The sequence below is a fragment of the Capra hircus genome, chromosome 1, assembly GCF_001704415.2.
Source record: "Capra hircus breed San Clemente chromosome 1, ASM170441v1, whole genome shotgun sequence".
Lineage (NCBI taxonomy): Eukaryota > Metazoa > Chordata > Mammalia > Artiodactyla > Bovidae > Capra > Capra hircus.
This window is the reverse complement of record NC_030808.1, coordinates 127,172,576-127,192,516: the sequence shown is the minus strand read 5'-3', so window position 1 is coordinate 127,192,516 and position 19,941 is coordinate 127,172,576. Positions and strand designations below refer to the sequence as shown.

The 19,941-nt window shown below is 45.3% G+C and overlaps 1 protein-coding gene across 1 annotated transcript in view; it reads left to right on the top strand.

Moving 5' to 3' along the window:
- Positions 2,358-19,941, top strand: part of ZBTB38 (zinc finger and BTB domain containing 38) — a 135,572-nt gene continuing 117,988 nt past the window's right edge. Inside the window, exon 1 of the mRNA XM_018049743.1 lies at positions 2,358-2,588. The gene's annotated coding sequence lies outside the window, so the exon portion shown is untranslated. The remainder of the gene's footprint in view (positions 2,589-19,941) is intronic.

Below are 19,941 nucleotides of genomic sequence, written 5' to 3'. Positions count from 1 at the left end.
CTCTTCCCCATGTGATCCTAAGGTAAAAAATAGGGTACAGCTGCCTTTAGTAGAAACTTCCTCTGTTTCTTAGAATTTGGGAAGCTGCTTCAGATCCTAGGAGGGCATGAATCACGTCTCTCTGAAACAAGGTGTAGGTATGCATAAGAGCATGCAGACCTTAAGACTCTTTCTCTTCTCTCTTGGTTTGAGGCAGGCTTGGTTTTAGGAAGTAGAAGGCCCTGTGGTCACTGGATTTCTCTGTGGTTCATGCCATTTTCCACACAGTGAATCGCAGGGCAACCAGAAAGGAAAATCTTCCAGCAGTGGAGTGGTGGTATTATGGGCTGAATCATAAACCCCTGATTTCATATGTTAAAGCCCTAACATCTGTTGCTTCATAATGTGACTGTATATTGGAAATGGGACCTTTAAAAAGGTTATTAAGTTAAATGAGGCCATTAGAGTGGGTCCTAATCCAATCTGACTGGTTTTATAAGAAGAGTAAATTTGGGGACACGAGACACACCAGGATTGTGCACACACAGAGGAAAGGGCATAGCAAGAAGGGGGTCATCTGGAGGCCTGAGTAGAGAGTCTTGAGCCTTAAGGTGTGGATGGTGAACATGGCCTCACTAGGCTGAGTGAATGAAAGAAGGAGGAGACGACCTCAGACTAGGGAAAGGATGAGGGAGTCGGTGACAGCTTGTTCCACTGGAAGGTTCTAGGGGCCTTGGTATTTTGCAGAAACTAGCCACACTCAGCAGATTTCAGGTTCTTGTTTATTTATTTTTTATTGAAGTAAAGTTGAATTACAGTGTTGTTTTAATTACTGCTGTACCAGCAAAGTGACTCAGTTATACAAACCTATACATTCTTTTTCATTTTCTTTTCCATTATGGTTTATCACAGGATATTGAGGATAGTTCCCTCTGCTATACAGTAGGACCTTGTTGTTTATCCACTCTATATATGCCAGTTTGCATCTGCTAATCCCAGACTTTCCTGCTGTCTCCCATTCCCCTCCTCCTTGGCAACCATCAGTCTATTCTCTCTGTCCCTTTTTTTTTTTTTCCTGTTTCATAGATAGGTTCATTTGTCTTATTTTAGATTCCGCATGTAAGTGATATCATATGTATAAGTATTTATCTTTCTCCTTCTGACTTCACTTAGTATGATAATCTCTCGTTGCATCCATGTTGCAGCAAATGGCATTCTTTTGCTCTTTTTATGGCTGAGTAGTATTCCACTGTATATATGTACCTCATCTTCTTTATCCTCTCATCTGTCAATGGATATTTAGATGGTTTCCATGTTTTGGCTAGTGTAAACAGCACTGCTATAAACATAGGGGTGCATGTATCTTTTTGAACCATGTTTTTCTCTGGACATATGCCCAAGAGAGGGATTGCTGGACCATCTGGTAATTCTATTTTTAATTTTCTGAGGAACCTCCGTACTGTTTCCACAGTGGCTGTATCAACTTACATTCCCACCAACAGTGCAGGAGGGTTCCCTTTTCTCCACACCGTCTCCAGCATTTATTATTTGTAGGCTTTTTAATGATGGCCATTCTGACCGTCATGAGATGGTACCTCATTGTAGTTTTGATTTGCATTTCTCTAATAATTAGTGATGTTGAGCATCTTTTCCTGTGCCTATTGGCCATCTGTATTTCTCCTTTGGACAAAAGTCTCTAGGTCTTCTGCTCACTTTTTTGATTGGGTTGTTTGGGGTTTTTTTGTTTTTGTTGTTTGTTTTTGTTGTTGTTGTTGTTGTTGAGTTATATGAGCTGTTTGTGTATTTTGGAAATTAAGCCTTTGTCAGTCACATCGTTTGCAAGTATTTTCTCCCTATTCTCGAGTTTCAACATTGCCTTTTTCTTTGTATAATCCCTACCTACATTCCAGCCAGTTGCTCATGGTGCCTCCAGCAGGCTCCTGATCGTCAGGGTTGTGCTCACTGCGTGTCCTCAGCAGCAGCATCCAGAACAGTGGAACTCTGCAAGTATCTGCTGAATGGATCAACAGGTTTACGTAGAGGTAGATGAGTGCATGTGCGAATCTGTATGAGTCAAGGATGCATCGCCTTCTACCACCCACAGCCATTTGTGATTCTCTCTGGGGTGAGCCCATTTCTCCTTCCACCTGTCCCTTGATGGCTCTAAAAGCCCTTAGTCATTTGGCTCCAGTGTCCTAGTTTTGGAGACCAGCTACTTATTAACTAAACCGTTGCACCACTCATTCTTATAGCCTTAAATTAGTTTGGGTTAATTCTTAACTGTTTCCTTTCTGTTCATGTGTCATTTAATGGTTTGCCTTTATCTGATTTTCCCCAATTTCCTGTGCATTTGTGGTTTTCTACAGGAGCTCTGTACCAGAGGCCTCATGCGGCCACACCAAACAAGTGTGGGCACCTAGGGTTTCTAGGAGGGCTCTCCGGCTGCTCTGGGTCTCATCTAACTGGTGTCCAACCAAACATTCCCAGCCAAGGTTATTCATGCTAGAGGAGGAAGAATGCCTGCCCCAGGGCCAGCTCTTGGGGAGAAGAAGAATTGTTGATATAGGCCAAGCCCCCAGAGAAGAAAGAGTTCACTGCAGCTGCTAAAGGTTGGTGATATACTTTTTCTCCAACTCAGTGAAAGTTGTCCATATTTGCTTTATTTCCCATGAATTTCATTAGTGTGTTTTGTCCAAATGACCTTTGGAATAAACAGGAAGAAAAAATTTTAAATCAATAGAATAAGCTGGACTTAGAGTGGACTGAGAGTTTTATCCATCATTGATTCTCCACAGCTAGTATGTGCTGGACAGGCAAATGCCTAATAAATATTTGATGACGGAAGGAGAGGAAGACAGAAGGAAAGGGTGGGGGCGGGAAGGAAAGGACTGGAGATTGCCATGGATGGAAAGAACGCTCATTTATTGCTCAAAAATAGTACGATGATATCATAGTTATGTTTTCAAAGCTAATTAGTGGCATTATCACTGACACCTAGAATCAATTAAACAAATTAAGTCACTTTGCAAATTAAAGGATGTATTTATAAAGATAAAATAATAGTAGACAACCAGAATAACAAGAATAATCAAAAAGTGTTTCTTGGAACTTAAGCATAAAGATAAACAGCAGTGCTCATATTTTAAGAGAAATTCAAAACTCTGTAATGTAACTGCCATTTGTTCTATCTATACCCAATTCTCCAAAGCAAATTTAAACAACCAACTACTTTGCTGCTGCTGCTAAGTCACTTTTGTTGTGTCCGACTCTGTGCAACCCCCTAGACAGCAGCCCACCAGGCTCTGCTGTCCCTGGGATTCTCCAGGCGAGAGCACTGGAGTGGGTTGCCATTTCCTTCTCCAATACATGAAAGTGAAAAGTGAAAGTGAAGTCGCTCAGTCGTGTCCGACTCTTAGCGACCCTGCGAACTACAGTCTACCAGGCTCCTCTGTCCATGGGATTTTCCAGGCAAGAGTACTGGAGTGGGGTGCCATTGCCTTCTGCCACCAGCTACTTTAGTTATGGATAAATGCAAGATGATCATGGAAGTGATCAAATTGACTGCAGCTGGCCGGTTTGGTATTTAGAAAAGGCCAACTAATCTGAAATTGTGGATTAAATAAATTTACAAATATGTAGACTTCCTACTGTGGAGAGGGGTTAACAACTCAAAAATATTTTATTACATGTCAATGAAAAACATCTCAGGACAGAAAAAGATTAAGGAAATTAACATTTTTAAAGTATCGATCTTTTATTTATTTGACACCATACAAGCTACACAGTTCAAGTCCAGCAAAATAATTCTATATGACACATATGTGGCAAAAGAACACACCAGCGTGATGGATGTAGAAGGGAAATAATTAAGACATATCATTTTTATAAAGTCAAGATCTCAAAACTAAGGTGTTGTTTCTTCAGCAATTCAGATAGTGACATATATTAAGGTTTTTGGTGTTAGAAAAGCTCACTATAATTTTATATCATTTTAATTTGGGGAGAATAAAATATAACTTTTAGATATATAATAAAAATAAATATAATGAAAAATAAAAATATATAATGAAAAAATAAAAAATATAATGTTTTAGAAAAATCTAAAAACATTTCCAAAGCAAAATTCCAAGACACCTCTGTTTTAACACCAGTCTTGCAAAGATTGTATTAATGAGGCATGTAATTTGTTTTGAAGGATTTGCCAGCATGATTTAGACTCTCGTGATCAGCACAACTATGTTATTAAAGAAAACTGTTGGTAACATAGGTAGAAGATGACTGGCTACTGCAAAAAAATAAAACTGTACTTTCTCAGTTGCTATGGGGTGTTCCCAAAGTTACGATTCAGGCTTTCTGTGTACAATAAATTTCACATGTGAAACTGATTACTGCGAGAGTTCAGTGGGTCCCAAACTTCAACCAGGGATGATTTTTGTCCTGTGTTTTGCCACTTGTACCTCCATTTAACATGTTTTTTCCCTTTAAATCAAAATTTTTTTTTCTTTTTTCTTATTTGTTGTTGGAGGATAATTGCTTTACAGTGTCAAACTTTTTTTTTTTAACTTAAATATATTTTAAAAAGAAACTTGATGGATATTACCACCTAACATCATCTCTGATGGGTATTCTTTGGAAAGCACTTCAATAATAATAATGATGATGATGTTGATGATAATTTAAGCCTATTTCAAAACTAATTCTATGAGACAGAGACATCTTGGTAGAGAAGAAATTAGAATCCTTAGGGCTCATGGGAAAGAGTTTGGGTAAATCATATGCTCAGATTACAGTTTGCCTTCTGTGGCTTTATTTAAGAAGCAAGTTAATGTTTACATGACAGTGAACTTCAAAGTCCAGGCACTAAGGAGGAAAATAGAGTGAAAGAGAAAAACAATTGGCTTGTCACTTCTCCTTACCCTGTGGGGAGGCCACAGGGGTCAGCAGCGCACAGACACTGGAGGGAACCCAAGTGGGGGGGGGGGAGGGGCGGGGTCCTATCTTACCAGAGCACAGTAATTCTTTATTAAATCATTGATATAAAAATGTATTATCCTAAGATACAAGCACTATGTTTCCTGACTCACATGGCTTTTACTCTCGTTGGAGTTTCACCAAGTAAATAATTCTTTCTACAGTCTTGGTGGAAAATTCTTCACCTTACCTCCTCTGTATGATGCCGTCTCTGACCATGTAGTGTGTCTTTACTGTGATACTCTTGGTTTATAGAAGTGAGTGCTGTTATTATAACAAAGTGGGACATTACATAATACAGTGAAACAGCATTCTTCTTTTCAAGCACTTCCTTTCTGACTCTGCCTCTTGTGGGGAATTTTCACTTCTTCCTGACTTTTAAGTTAGGCCAGCATCTTACATGACACCAGCAGGGTAGACAAGGTTGCCAGACGGGCCCCTGGACAAGACATCTTCCAGGCTTGCTTCAAAGCGAAACTCCAGGCCTGGAGGCCCAGCAGTAAACCAGTGCCTGCCTGGAGGGAAGTCACTACTTGTATTTTAAACATGGCAGATAGTATTTTGAGGTGCACACAGATAACATTTAGAAATGTTAAGTCCCGGAAAAGGTCCCTTTAAAGTCATAATGCTGAAAGCTCAGTTTCTCTGTACGCTGGTGCTGAACTGAATTTTGGAGACAGAGTTTTGGGTGAAGCAGAAAAGGATAACTTTATTACTTCATCAGGTGAAGGGAGCCACAGTGGGCTAATGCCCTCAAAACCGTGTGTCCCCACTTGGGGAAGATAGTGAGAAGTTATATAGCCATTGTCCAAAGAAGGCATGATCAGCTCATGGACATTCTTCTGATGGGCTGGTGGTAAGGTAAGTAGGAGTAAGCATCATCAACCTTCTCTTTTCATCTGGTTTGGGATCTGCATGCTTATGGGCAGCCTACCAGTTAATCGTTGTTAACTTCTCTCACCTCAGGGCAGTGGGGGGGCGGCGGGGGGCAGGGAAGCGGTTTCAGTATCCACAAAATAGCTCAAAGATAACTCTTGTGTGTTTCCATTGATGGGGAAACAGGACCTTGCCCCAAAGCTGCTCCTGACTGTTTCTCCTTGGTCTCACATCGCCTCCAGTCTCTAATTCACAACTGCTTGAATCTGCCCATTGGAACCCAGGAAAGGTCCTGCAGGCTGAATGAAGGCTGTTCCCTATAATCAAAGAAATGGGGGCACAGAAAGTCTCTGTGCCCAGGAGCCCCCCAGGGCCCTGCACAGCATCAGTTGAGCTCCATAGCTGACAGGTCTGTGTATTCCTAAAAGACTGTCTGAAAGGAGGAAAAGAGGGCTGAAGAGATTTTTCTTCAGATGAAAATGCAGAGATTTGAGCGAATTGGCTCCTCCCTCAAGAAGGGGGGAACAGAACTCTGCACTCCTTAAGTGTGACTTCCTTCTGAAGGGCGCAGTCTGGAAGGTGGCAGGGAGTGACTTTACAGTGGAGAAACCTGGCAGAGGTGGACTCAGCCAGGTGACCAAGGTCAACATCAGCAGTGATAACTTCAGTCAACAGTGTGCACCTTGGCCCTGAGCATGGCGTTTTCCCTCTATGGTCTTCCTCTCCAGTTTCTGTAACGCCAATAATGAGAAAACAACAGACAAACCCACACTGAAGGGAATTCTGTAAATACCTGACTTACCATTTCCTTCTCCAGGGGATCTTCCTGGCCCAGGGATCGAAGCCGCGTCTCTTGTGTCTCTTGCACTGGCGGGTGGGTTCTTTACAGACTGAGCCACCAGGGAAGCCCCCTCAAAACAGTCAGAGTCATCAAAACCAAGGACAGTTTGCTCCTGGAGGTCCAATGGTTGAGACTCCATGCTTCCACTGCAGCCCAGAGGTTTGATTTCTGGTCAGGGAACTCGGATCCTGCATGCCATGTGTTATGGCCAAAACCAAACCAAAATAAAACAAGCAAACAAAAATCAAGGAAAGTGTAAGAAACTATCACAGCCTAAAGCAGCCTAAGGAAGCTTGACAACTAAATGTAATATGGTACCATGAATGCTTTCCTAGAACAAAAACAGTATATCACCTCCAAACTAAGGAAATCTAAACAGTATGGCCTGATGAGAGTCTTTCTGACTTTCAATATTTCCTGAAAATCCAAGACAGACTTTGTAGTCACATCAAGAACTAGGTGCTGCCTCTGGTGGCTGTTACCCCAAGATAACTGGGGACAGATTCTGGTCCTCTGGTCTAGCGCCTGAAGTTACTTCAAGAGGGAGGAGCCAGGAGGAATGGCAGGGATAAATCATTTAATATACACACTCATTCATTCATTCACACACACCAATCCAATGAAATAGTGATACTCTCTTTTCAAAATGGCTCTCCCAGTCTCCATGGACTTCTCTGTGTCTATCCATCTTTACAGGTGGTGTTTATCATGCACTTTCGTGTGCCTGCTAGCCTAGATTGTTCTGTCCTTGGCTTCATCTACAACTTACTTGCCATAATCCTCTCATCAGTAAATAGATCCACCTGTCTAAAGACTTCCTTACATGCACAACACACAGTGGTACTCAGAGCTCCTCAAAACTTGCTGAGGCCACTGCTCTTTTAGTCTCTCTCTTGGTGGATGATGCCACCACCCACTGCTCAGCAACCCAGATCAGGAGCTCACCCAGTGCTGAGCTGTTCCACAAAGCCCCTGAGCTATAGAATTGGGCCACCTTCTGAATGTTTCCAAGAGTTGAGCCTTCTGTCCAAAAGCTCAGCTCTCAGAAAGTAGCCTGAGTTAAGAAGCTTCAGTTCAGCTTCTTAACACATCTCATCCCAGAGACAGCCTCAGTTCCCTAGCTGAATTCCCACCTCCAGCTCATCCACCCACCACCTGCCCATGCAGGGATGTCTCTAATGTACAGACCTGACCACACCACTCCCCTGGGACAGCCCTCCAGGATACTCCCTCACCCCTGGAATAAAGGCCAGGCTCATCAGCCCAGCACACAAGTCCCTTCATGATTTGCCTCCTCTTGTCATTGTCCCCTCATCTCCTGCCACATTCCCAGCTTCACCTTCTGCTTCTACCATACAACTGGAAATCCCCTTGTTCAACTTCCTCCCATGTCCTCCTCCTTCTTGGGCTTCGAGCCTGAGGCGGGTGCCCTCAGGGCTCCTCCTTACTGTTCTGATAGGCGCCCCCTTTCCCCTTCCCCCCACCACCACTGTGCATAACTCAGCCATTGTGCTCAGTCATGGATGCAGTAACTGGCTAGTCTAAGAACTAAAAAATACAGCAATGAACAAAACAGAAAACCCTGTCTTCTTGGAGCGTCCTGGCTTCGATTTTTCTTTGCACACTGCCTTCGATTTTCCTTCTCCCTGGGGAGATTTTGAAGGTGAGAACTGTTCTTCTATGCATCTTAAATACTTAACACAGTACACAGCACATAACTGGTGTGCAAAAAACACAGATGGATAGTCCATGGAAGAAGACCGCTGTTTCGCCCATCCTTCACGCCAGCTCAAGGATAGGAGTTAGAGAAAATGCCTTCAACATGCCGAGCAAAAACAACCAGAATGCCTCACTCCGTACCCTCCCGAATCCTCCCAATTTAGTTAATTTCCTTTCCACTGAGCAGCAACAGTTTAGGGGCACATCTGCATGTTCTTCTCCGAGGGTGTCCTCTTGCCTCTGGAGAGGACAGTTCTTGCACAACCAGAATACCGTAAATGTTGGTTGTTTTTAAGAATCAAGCTCCAGATGAAGCACAAACAATTCTATTTCTAGAACAGAGCAAGGATATTATAAACTTTGTTGCCGCGGAACCCTGATAGTCCAGGGGCCAGAGCTTAGGGATGGGGTGGAGGAGAGTGGGCGTGGATGGACATGCAATGCAGGGCGAGTTCCTCTGGGACAAAGGTGGAAGTGCCCCAAAGCTTGCCTTGCACCAGTGTGTCAAGAACTAGAAAGTTATCCCACATCTCTGTTTCTCCTTTTTATTGGACAGCCTTTAGTCCTGTTTGCGATTTCTGTTAAATCAGATGCACAGTATTGTATTTGTAAATTTAGAAAACTAGCTGGATTAGCAAACCAGTGAAGAGCAGATGGCACGCATATTGCGGAAGAGGAGGGGGTCACTGTCACCAGAAGGCTGTCTGTGTTCCCTCCTCACCTGTGGGGACAGGAGCTGGGAGGTGAAAGAGCCCAGTGTTGACTGTAGTCAGTAACCTCAGGGAGGTCTGGCCTTCCCATCAGCGCTGAGTCACCAGCTGACGTGCTCTCCTGACTGTAAGGCCACCACTGTGCCCTCCCCTGGGTCTCCGGAACAGAGAATTCTGGAAATTCAGCAGAGGTGCTGGGGAGACCTGCACAACCTCCCTCGCGGAAAGCCTTCCTCTCCTCCCATGATGAGGGGATGTGCAGCACCTTCCTCTTCCTCTTTGTCCCCCTTTCTGATGAAGTCATTTCTTGTCCATCCTGTGGAGCTGTTGGACAAAGCACAGCCTCTGCACCTGCAAGGCCGGGATGAGAGGGGGCCACCCACTGCCTTGTTGGGGAATCTTGTGTAGGGTACTCAGACTCTATGCTTCACTTGCCTCTCTGGATTCTTTTTTTTTTTTCTTTTAATGCAATCTTTCTTTGTTATTTTGCTGCGCTGGGTCTACCTTGCTGCAAGCAGGTTTTTCTCTAGTTGAGGAGAGTAGGGGCTACTCTCCAGTTGTGGTGAGCGGGCTTCTCATTGCGGTGGCTCTCTGGTTGCAGAGCAGGGGCCCTAGGTACGACTTCAGTAGTTGCAGCACACTGGCTCTAGAGGGCGCAGGCTTCAGTAGTTGTGGCTCAGCTTCTCTGCAGCATGTGGAATCTTCCCAGACCAGGGATCGATCCTGTGTCCCCTGCATTGGCAGACGGACTTCTATCCACAACACCATGTAGGGGACACAAAGGCAGAGAGAGCCAGCCAGCCCACACGTGTTACCATCAAACCGTGTCCAATGAGGGAGCATCTTAAACCATCACCCCCAGAGAATTTTGTAGCATTGAGATCCTTCCCTCAGGGCAGGCCGAGTGCAGCTCTCACCTTTCCAGGACCCATTCGTCACGGTTGCTCACGTCTGCTCCCAGAATGCCTGTGTGTGCATGTCGTGTGTGGGTGTTTCACTGTGATGATCTCGGAGGGGTTTCAACAGAAGGCCGTTCTTCTCTGAATTCCTTTGGCTATGCGTAGCAAGCTGAGCCTGGGCTGGAAGGGACGTTGGGTGTTCCCCATTCCTGGATTTGGGTAGAAAGGGGAAGATCTGAGAGCACAGAGCTAGCAGGGAGATTGTACTCTCTGGCGGCTGCACAAGTGTTTGGAGCTCACGTGTTCCTGATGGAGAGGCTTCTTCTGGGAAGGCCTGTGAGTCAGGACCCCCAGAGTCCTTAGCTGGGTGACTTCGCATGAGTCACCACGCCGATCAATGTCTGATGAATAAGTGGTGATAGTGCATTTTGCCTTGTCTGGTCTCAGGGCATGTGACCCTTTGGGGGGAGGGTCAGCAGTGGGGAAATGTGTCATCAACCTCTTCCCTTTGCTCACCCCTCTCTTTTCCTGCAGACGGCGTCAGACAGCGCATCTCAGCAGCATGCAGTGTCTGATTCTTGTTCTTATCTTGTTTTTCTTTGTCCTATTTTTTTTTTTCCTAAGTTGAATCATTCAAGTCTTTTCATGGCCTCTGAAATGAGTTGAATTTTCCTAGTCTTCCACTCGAATTCTGGCTCCTTCCCACTTTCCCATTCCGAACGCCCTGTTCTCCAGACAAATTCATCAGCTAACTCTCCCCTGGACGCTGCACAGACTTTTCCAACCTTGCCCATGCTTCTCCTGTTAGGCTGTACCAACCACACTCACCTTTCAGGTTTTACTGTCTCTTATGTAAATCTACAGAAACCCTGCCCAAGACTCACCTGGCCTCTCTACCCATCTCTGAGCCCCTAGCATTAAGTGTACTTGTGACCCCCCTGGACTGGGCAGGGTTGATGGCTTCTGGCATCTTATCTTCCTGCCTTTCCTTTGTGTCAGGGACACATCTCTCACTTTGCTATGTTCCCAGAGCATTCCCAGAGCTCAGGGCAGGCTAGAGTACATCCATAATATTAACAGGTGCTCCTTGATGTTTGCCTGAGATAAGGATGAAATAAGCTGCCGCCCTGAACTGTGCACCCAATGTTTGTTCCCAGGGCCCTTGGGTTTTAGGAGCGCCTGTGGCCGAGAGTGGGGGTAGGGGCACAGAGAGAAGAAGCCCAGAGCTAACTAGGCTTACACCTCTTCTGCATGGGGGTCTCAAGTCACATTAAAAAAAAAAAAAGTATGTGCTGAAAATTTGAAAACCATTGTGATTATTTTCATGGCTCAAGTGATAAATAGTAGGAAAAACTTGTGCCCACTGCTGAAAAGTGGTGCCTGTAACACTAAGAAACCATCAGAAAAGGAAGGGTTTGGCTCAGAGTGGGCACTTTACACAGAACCCAGTAAAAAGAGCTGACCTGTACGAAAGGGACACATAAACTTGCTGAGACCATCTAAATGCTTAGAAGTTTGCATTTTGGGTGACCAGAGGTCACAAATGGTGAAAACTCTGAAGTGAATCATTTAACAGTTAGACTGTCTCTTCTCTGCAGGCCTTGGAGCCCCCCAGGGGTCAGTGTGAAGCCAGGGCCTCTAAAGCCTTGTTTGCATGCAGGAGAAAGGATGGAGTGGACCAGCTCAGTGAGAGGGGCTGGGCGGTGCAAGGCACAGGCAAGGAAGGCAGGGGCAGCTGCCAACTGCCTTAGTGGCTCACCCCACACTTCCTCACCCCACTTCTCTCTGCCACCCTCTGCCTGTTGCTCCCCTTCCTGTGCTCAAAGTGGCCACCAGCCCAGAGTCTATGCATCTTCCCTGCACCAGAGCCCACAGCTGTCTGGCTGCCCCTCACATTGTAAGAGGGAGAGCCTGGGTCCGGCCAGTGCTGAGTGGAGAGGAGGGGTCACCAGGGGGTCAGGCTGACTGTAGGAGGCCTGGTGTGGGACCCGAGAGGGCAAGCCGGCTGACAGACCCTGCGCTGCAGGGATTCTGAGCCCACAAGTCCATTGTGTGAACAAAGGGATGTTGAAGCGGGGGATTTGCGTTGTCAGAATCAGTCACTAACTGTGAGGCTCTTGCTTCCTCCGGAGGCTGCAGCCTTGTTGCCAGCATGGACTCTGCAGCATAAGACCAGACCCGGTCAGCGGCTTCTCAGCTCTGGTGACAGAGGAAGTCAGAACACATGAGACCTTGACACGCGGTGTGGTACCTTCCGTACAGAGCAGTGACTGAAACCAGCCACGTACAATGAAACTGCTGTTGCTGCTGCTGCTTAGTCGCTCAGTCGTGTCTGACTCTGCAATGCCATGGCCTGCAGCCCACCAGGCTCCACTGTCCATGGGATTCTCTAGGCAAGAACACTGGAGTGGGGTGCCATGCCCTCCTCCAGGGCATCTTCCCAACCCAGGGATCAAACCCCAGTCTCCTGCATTGTAGGCGGATTCTTTACTGGCTGAGACAGCAGGGAAGCCCAAAATGAAACTACATGTAATCAAAATGTCCCTGGAAAATCCTTCAAATCACCCAGAAGGTATGGGACACATATGTCTCCCAGAAAGCCCAACACAGTTGCTTTTTCCTCTAGCACCAGAGCAGACTGTGTTTTTTGGCTGACAACCAGGCGATGTGATTATTGTGCTTTCAGAGGCCATGTGTTGGAAAAAAAAGCCTTTAAATGTTAGATCCAGTCTCAGCTACAGAGCTCCACGGGGAAATGCATATTCCCTCTGAGGCATCTCCTTGTAGGGGTGTGGGGAGGATACCCCACAACCTAAGATCTTCTCCCTGATCTGCCCTTCTCTTCCCCCACCTCCTCTCCCTGCCCTCCCCCCTCCCCCTGCCTCCTCCTGCCTCCTCCTCCCTCCTCCTCCCTCCTTCCTTCCTTCTCTCTTTCCCTCCCTCCCCCCATCTTTCTTTCTATCAATCATTTCTTTCTTTCTCTCCTTTTCTCCCTTACTCCCCACCCCCTCTTTCTTTCTTCCACTTTCCCTTTCTTTCTTTCCGTCAAGGATATATGATGGTTACACTGACTTCAGTTAGTTGTTCCTGGGATGGGATGGGATTTCGCTGGGAAAATGAAGGAGCTCTGCCTCTACCCCATTTGGCGCTTAGGTGTCCTCTGTCCACGTGGGGACGAGGTGCTCTCTGAGGCAGGAACAACACCTTGTAGTTTGAAGCATCTCTTCCATACCGTCTCCTTCTCACCACCACCACCAGCCCTCTGCAGGTACAACGTCCTGCTTAGATGTGCCTTGGCAACCTGGTTGATTCTGCCCGTCTGTGCTTGGTTCCCCTACCTGAGACGTGAGCTTCAAGGAAGGGGAAAGGTACGCTAAAACAACGCACTTTCTGAACTTTGAACAATTAGCTAGCTATGGACATATGATAAAGTAGCTAATTTTGAACAATTAGCTAATGATGGAAGACTCATCCTTGAGGTCTTTCTCTAAAAATGAACAGAGGGGCTAGATCCATGGACTTCAGCTTTGTGATCCATAAGGATCACTGGAGAGAACAGATTCTGATTCGATAGCTTGAATCAGATAGCCAGTGCTGCCGTGTCCCAGCCCAGTGCTAACGCAGGACCACACCATCACGGAAGGGGCCATGATGGGAGAAACAGCCCCAGAGTCTCACGTATGAACTGAGGATTATACTCCTCCCCAGGACCTGGTATGTAGATTTGTTGTGAAGACGAAATGGCTTAATATTTGTCAAGCATTCAGAGCAGTGCCTGACACTAAGTGCCGTAGAAGTGTTTTTAATTAACAATAATTTGTAAAATCCCATGCTAGTTGTCTGACCCCTACACCTCCAAAATGAATGAAATCAACTTCTTAGGTGCAGATGAAATCCTGGGTGGAGAAAGCTGGTAGACAAAATAAGAAGTGAGAATGTCATTCATCATAATTTTACCTGCCTTGGAGCAGGTAAAGATCTAACCCACATCCGCTGTCCTAGGCGGCTGAGCTGAGAGAACAGCCCCCAAAGGCACAGGGTACCCACAGCTGCCACCCCAGTTCCCAGAGCCAGCACGGTTATTCTCCCCAGAGCTAAGCTCACTTCCTCAGACCACCTCCCTACAGAGGTCTCTGCTGGACTCTGTCATACGTCGACCCCACCCCTAGTCTCTGTCAATCACATTACCCCACGTTGTTTCATCCTAATGGTCATCACTGTTTAAAGTGATCTGCTTTGTTATGGTGTCTTCCTTGCTAGAATGGAAGCATGTCTGTCTCATTCTGTGTTACACCTTTGACACAGAGGAGATGCCCAATTCATATTTGTGAATGCATGTACCACAACAGTGTCAGAGACTAGAGAACTGAAGGAGAAAATATAACAGGTTCATTCTGTTTTGCTGAATGTCCCCTTTCAAGCTCTCATTGCTATGAGCTGGGAGCTACTTCCCAAGGGCTGCAGGCGTCTGAGGGCAGCCAGTCTGGTGTGGAAATCGCTAATCACTGGAAAAGGACCTCTCCCAACTTTCCCTGGAAGGCTGTCAGCCCTGCCCCGACTGCTGGCTGGTGGGACATTTGTCTTCAGGTCTCAACTAGGTACAGGGGCTCCGGCTGGTGCCTTGGACAACCCTTATCAGAAATATTTGCATACTTTATACAGAGACATAAAACCCAAGCCACTTGGCCTTCCCAGCCAGAGCAACTAGCATGCCTTTCAATTTCCTTCTCAAGACCATCAGGTGTAAAATTTACTATTTCATATATCCAGATGGAACATGGCCCAGGCATCTGGGTAGTTCAGATCAAAGACAGAAAGTTTCTAATTGGGAGTCACGGATGAATTTATAAGTACAACCCACCCAAACTTCTATAGTGTCTCTCACAAAGACCACTGTTGGCATTTGGGCAGAGGTCCTATTTTGTGGTGTGGGACTTTCTAGCACACTAGATGCCTAACATCCCTCTCTTTGGGGAACTAAATGCCAATACCCTGGATGTCAACAAAATGCCACCAGGCATTTCCAAACACCTCTTGGGGGTGAGACTGACCCATGTGAGAAACGCTAGTTAAGGGGAAAGTAAATCACTTCATTTGACCTTAAACATAGTATTTTAGCATCAGCTTGTTTGGGAGGTTTTAAAAAATAATTTTTAATTACAGAAGTAATCGTCTCTTTGTATAGATGTATTTTGGATAAAGCTGAAGTCTCCTTTGACACCTACTTGCAGTTTTATCCCCTGTCCACTTCTCTGTGAAAATGAAGGTAATTGACATGATTTCTGTCCCTTTCTATGTGCTTCCATACATTTATAGAAACCTGTACAGAAGTCCAGTAGAGTGTCATTAGTGTGTGTTTGTACACATGCCTTGATCTGCATTTGAGGTTTTCACTTGGCAATATGTGTTGAAGATCTTTGCATGTCAAAACACATACAGCAGGAGTTTCCTGGTGGTCTAGTGGACTAAGACTCTGCACTCCCAATGCAAGGGTCCCAGGTTCAATCCCTGATCAGGGAACTAAATCCCACATGCCACAGCTAAAGAGCCCGCATGCTTCAACTAAGACCCAGTGCAGTCAAATAAGTAGGTAAATAAATAAAATTGTAAACAAACAAAAGACATCCTTTATGAAAAAACAGAACTCATAGAGTTGCCTCCTCCTTTGCAGCAGCTCACAGTATTTTGCCGTGATGATGGGCCTCTTGGCAGAGAGCAGCAAAGGAAATTACTGACAAGGTATCGCCTGTGGTCTGGTCACAGGACCAGATTAGACAAAAGCTGAGGTCATTTTGAATCATTGCCTCCAACCCTGCTGCCGTCCACAGAACAAAGCAGTGCCTTGACTTGAATCCAGAAGTAGTATCTCTAAGGCTGGCTACTGTGACTGGCATATGATCCCAGCTCTCTGAGTCTCCTGCACCAGAATGGATTCCTTTTCTTCCTCAGCCTCCAGTGTGCCATATTCCATCAATAAGTCCTGGTTCTAAGAGAGCAGTTTTGATGGCTGCCTTTGCCCTGAACCAAGTAATGCATAGAGAAAGATGTTTACTTTTATGAGTCACTGTAGGTCTATGAAGTGAGTACCTAGTATCAGGCACTTTCATCCTTTATCTCTAAGCCCCACAACATCCTTCATGATAGGCATTACCAGTTAATTTTTTTAAATAAGGAAACTGAGACCTAGAGAGTTTGGATGATTTGACCAAGCTGTTCAGTTATTGAGCAGACTGGGCACAAACCCAGGGCTTACTATCAGATGATAAACCGTGATACCATAGATTTATTTATTTAGTCAACAATATTTATTGAATGTCTATAATGTGCTGGAAATGGTACCCAGTGCCAGGAATATGGCACTGAATAAATAAAAAGGAGATCTTTACCTTCATAGAGCTTACCTTCTAGTCAGGGAAATGATTAAGAAGTAAACAGACATACACCTACTGTAACTTAGGGGATGCTAAGTACCGTGAGTGAATAGAAAGCAGAATAAAGGGACAGAGAGTGCAGAAGGAGCTTCTTTATGTTTTAGTTTTATTATTTTTAAAGTCTGTATTGAATCTGTTACAATATTGCTTCTGTTTTGTATTTTGGATTTTTGGCTGAGAGGCATGTGGGATCTCAGCTCCCCAGCCAGGGATCGAACTCACACCCTGGAAGACAATGTCAGCCACTGGACCACCAGGGAAGTCCCAGAAAAGGCTTCTTTAGAAAGGGTCTTGAATAAGGCCTCGCTGAGGTGGTGACATTTAAGCAGAGACCTGAGCAAGCCATGCTGAAAACTCAGGTGAACCAGGCAGAGATCAGAAGGTTCACAGGCCCTGTGGTGGAACATGCTGGGCAGGGCATTTCTAAAGAGCTGAAGAGGTCAGCAAGTCCAGACTGGAGTCCAGAAGTCCAGAATATACGAGGCAGGGAGATGTGGAAGTCAGGCCAGAGAGAAGCCAGGTCCTGATCACTTGAACTTTCTAGGTCATGGTTAAGACTTCATGGTTAAGATGGATTCCTGCTGTGATAGGAAGTCATTGGAGAGTTTTGAACAGGGGAGTGGTACGGTATGGATTAAGTTTTTAGAATCATCCAGCTCCCATAAGAAGAAATATTGTAGGTAGGGTAGTGTAGATTCAAGGACCTCAGTTAGAAGGCCCGGTAGGAATCCCAGGAAGAGAAGATAGTGGTGTGAGCCAGAGTGGTAAGCTGAGTGGCTAAGAGTGGCTGGATTAGTATGTTTTGGAGGCAGAACTGATAAGGCTTTTTGGTGAATTGGATGACTTCCCTGGTGGCTCAGATGGTAAAGCGTCTGCCTGCAATGCGGGAGACCTGGGTTCAATCCCTGGGTTGGGAAGATCTCCTGGAGAAGGAAATGGCAACCCACTCCAGTATTCTTGCCTAGAGAATCCCATGGACGGAGGAGCCTGGTAGGCTGCAGTCCATGGGGTCGTAAAGAGTCAGACACAACTGAGTGACTTCACTCACTCACTAAGGAGGAAGAAGACCAGTTAAGAATGACTCCTAGGTTTTTGCCTGAGCATCTCATTGGAGATGGTACCATTACTGAAGTGAGAAAATCTGATATGGGAGTAGGGAGTAAATTTGGGGAGGTGAGGAGAATCAAGAGTTCTGTTTTTGACACATTGCCATTGTGATGACTGTTAGACTGCAGATGGAAGTGCTGAGTCAGCCAATGGATCCATCAGAGCTGAATCCACACTAGAGATTCATTTGGGAAACACTGATGCATTTACAAGCGTGGCACTCAATGAGTTTACTACTGGGCACTGAGTAGAACTATTCATCCAGCTGCTGCCGCTAAGTTGCTTCAGTCATGTCCAACTCCGTGCGACCCTATAGATGGCAGCCCACCAGGCTCCTCTGTGGGAGCCCACCAGGCTCGTCCCTGGGATTCTCCAGGCAAGAACACTGGAGTGGGTTGCCATTGCCTTCTTCAGTGCATGCATGCATACAAAGTCGCTTCAGTCGTGTCCGACTCTGGGCTACCCTATGGACAGCAGCACCCCAGGCTCCTCTGTCCACAGGATCCTCTAGGCAAAAATACTGGAGTGGGTTGCCATTTCCTTCTCCATTCATCTAGCTGATTACCTACTATGTGTAGCTCACAGCACTTTGTGCTTGGAATACAGGAACAAGCAAGACAGACATGGTCATTACTCTGAAGAGGTTTGTTCTAAACCGAGCATGCCGTGAGGCATGGTCTCAACCTCTGTTATTATTAAATTTGTTAAATGTTAGAGTAGAAACAAACTTAAGAGATAATCAAGTTCAAGCTCCCAAACTGCTCTCCAGTTTATAGCACAGGAAATTGAGGCCTAGAAAGATTAAGTGCTTTGTTAAAATCTGTTGTTTAGAAACCACTTATATTTTATGGGATTTCCCTGGAAGTCCAGTGGCTAAGATTCCATGTTTCCACTGCACAGGGCATGGGTTCAACCCCTGGTCAGGGAACTAAGATCTCATAAGTCATGTGGCATGGCCAAAAAAGAAAAAACACACATTTTAGATTTTTTCAAAAATGCATATGTCCAGTCCACATTACTCATATTGTTTATTTTTACTTGTATTTTCTTAACTCTAAGAAATAAATTTGAAGTTTAGTGGAAGGTAAAGGCTTTGCCTTAGACCTAAGAGGAATTCAATTGAATTCAATAAGGATCTATTGAATACCTACTGTGCTAGAGAAGACAGCCCACAGAATAGGAGAAAATATAATATTTGCAAATTGTATTTCTCTTTTAAGAATTTTTTGATGTGGGTCATTTTTTAAAAGTCTTTATTGAACTTGTTACAATACGGCTTCTGTTTTATGTTTTGTTTTTTTTTGCCAAGAGGCATCTGGGATCTTAACTCTCCGACCAGCAACTGAACCCTCACCCCCTCCATTGAAAGGCAAAGTCTTAACCACTGGATGGCCAGGGAAGTCCCGTAAATTGTATTTCTGATAAGGGGCTTGTATCTAGAATGATTATACTTTTACAACTCAATAATGAAAAGATGAATAGGCCAATTAAAACACTGGCAAAGGGAAAAAATGGCCAGTTCATAGTATCCAAGACCCCAGTAGTGGGGACAGAGTCCAGTGGAAACTTTGGACCTTCCTCAGGATTCCAGGAGGTTCCATCTGAGGAGCAGGACAGCAGCATCACTGGGAGCTCTGGTGTTAAGTCATAAAGTCAGTGTGACTGGAGAATCTGGGAGCAGACATACAGCCTTTAGAGACAGATGTGGCATGAGGCCAAAATATGAGCACTCCAAACTGCAGGCTGGACAGCTCCCAGGAGTGGAGGAGGGAAGATGGCAGTGGAAAGGAACTCTGAGCAAAGTGGGCTGAGCAGGTAGGTTGCCCCGCCCTTGGTGGTCACAGATGCTGGAAGATGGTGCCTAAGACCACAGCCTGCTTAGACTTCCTGTCCACACATGGTCTTCTGGTCCATAAAGCAGAGGGTGGTATCCTTGGCTCCCTGTTGGTTGAAGATTTCAAGGCAGACCAAATGAAAAATTCTGGAGCCACTGAAGAGAAAGAAATGGACTGACATTTTAAGTGACCACAGTAAAGCCAAGATCAAGCAGATACTAAAGTATGATCCTCCTTCTGGGTAAAGAATAACCATAAAAGCTCTGCCTCAAACACGATGTATCCTTGAGAAGGTTACACGGCTCAGATTCATGTCCGTTTTCTCCCCTGTTTGCATGCCACAGTGATACGCTCCATTGTGAGAATTACGAATGAGGCCAATGCATTCTTTTGTCAGTGATTCTCAAACTTTCCCATCCAAGAATCTCTAACAGTAGAGAAGAGAAAACTTGGATCCTGGGAACTCTGGGGGTTGTGGCTCTAATAGTAAGTCCAAAGTACAAAATTTGCTTCTCATGTCCCATTTACCTTAAGAACCCAGGTGTCCTTTGTATTCTAATAATAGCAGGACAA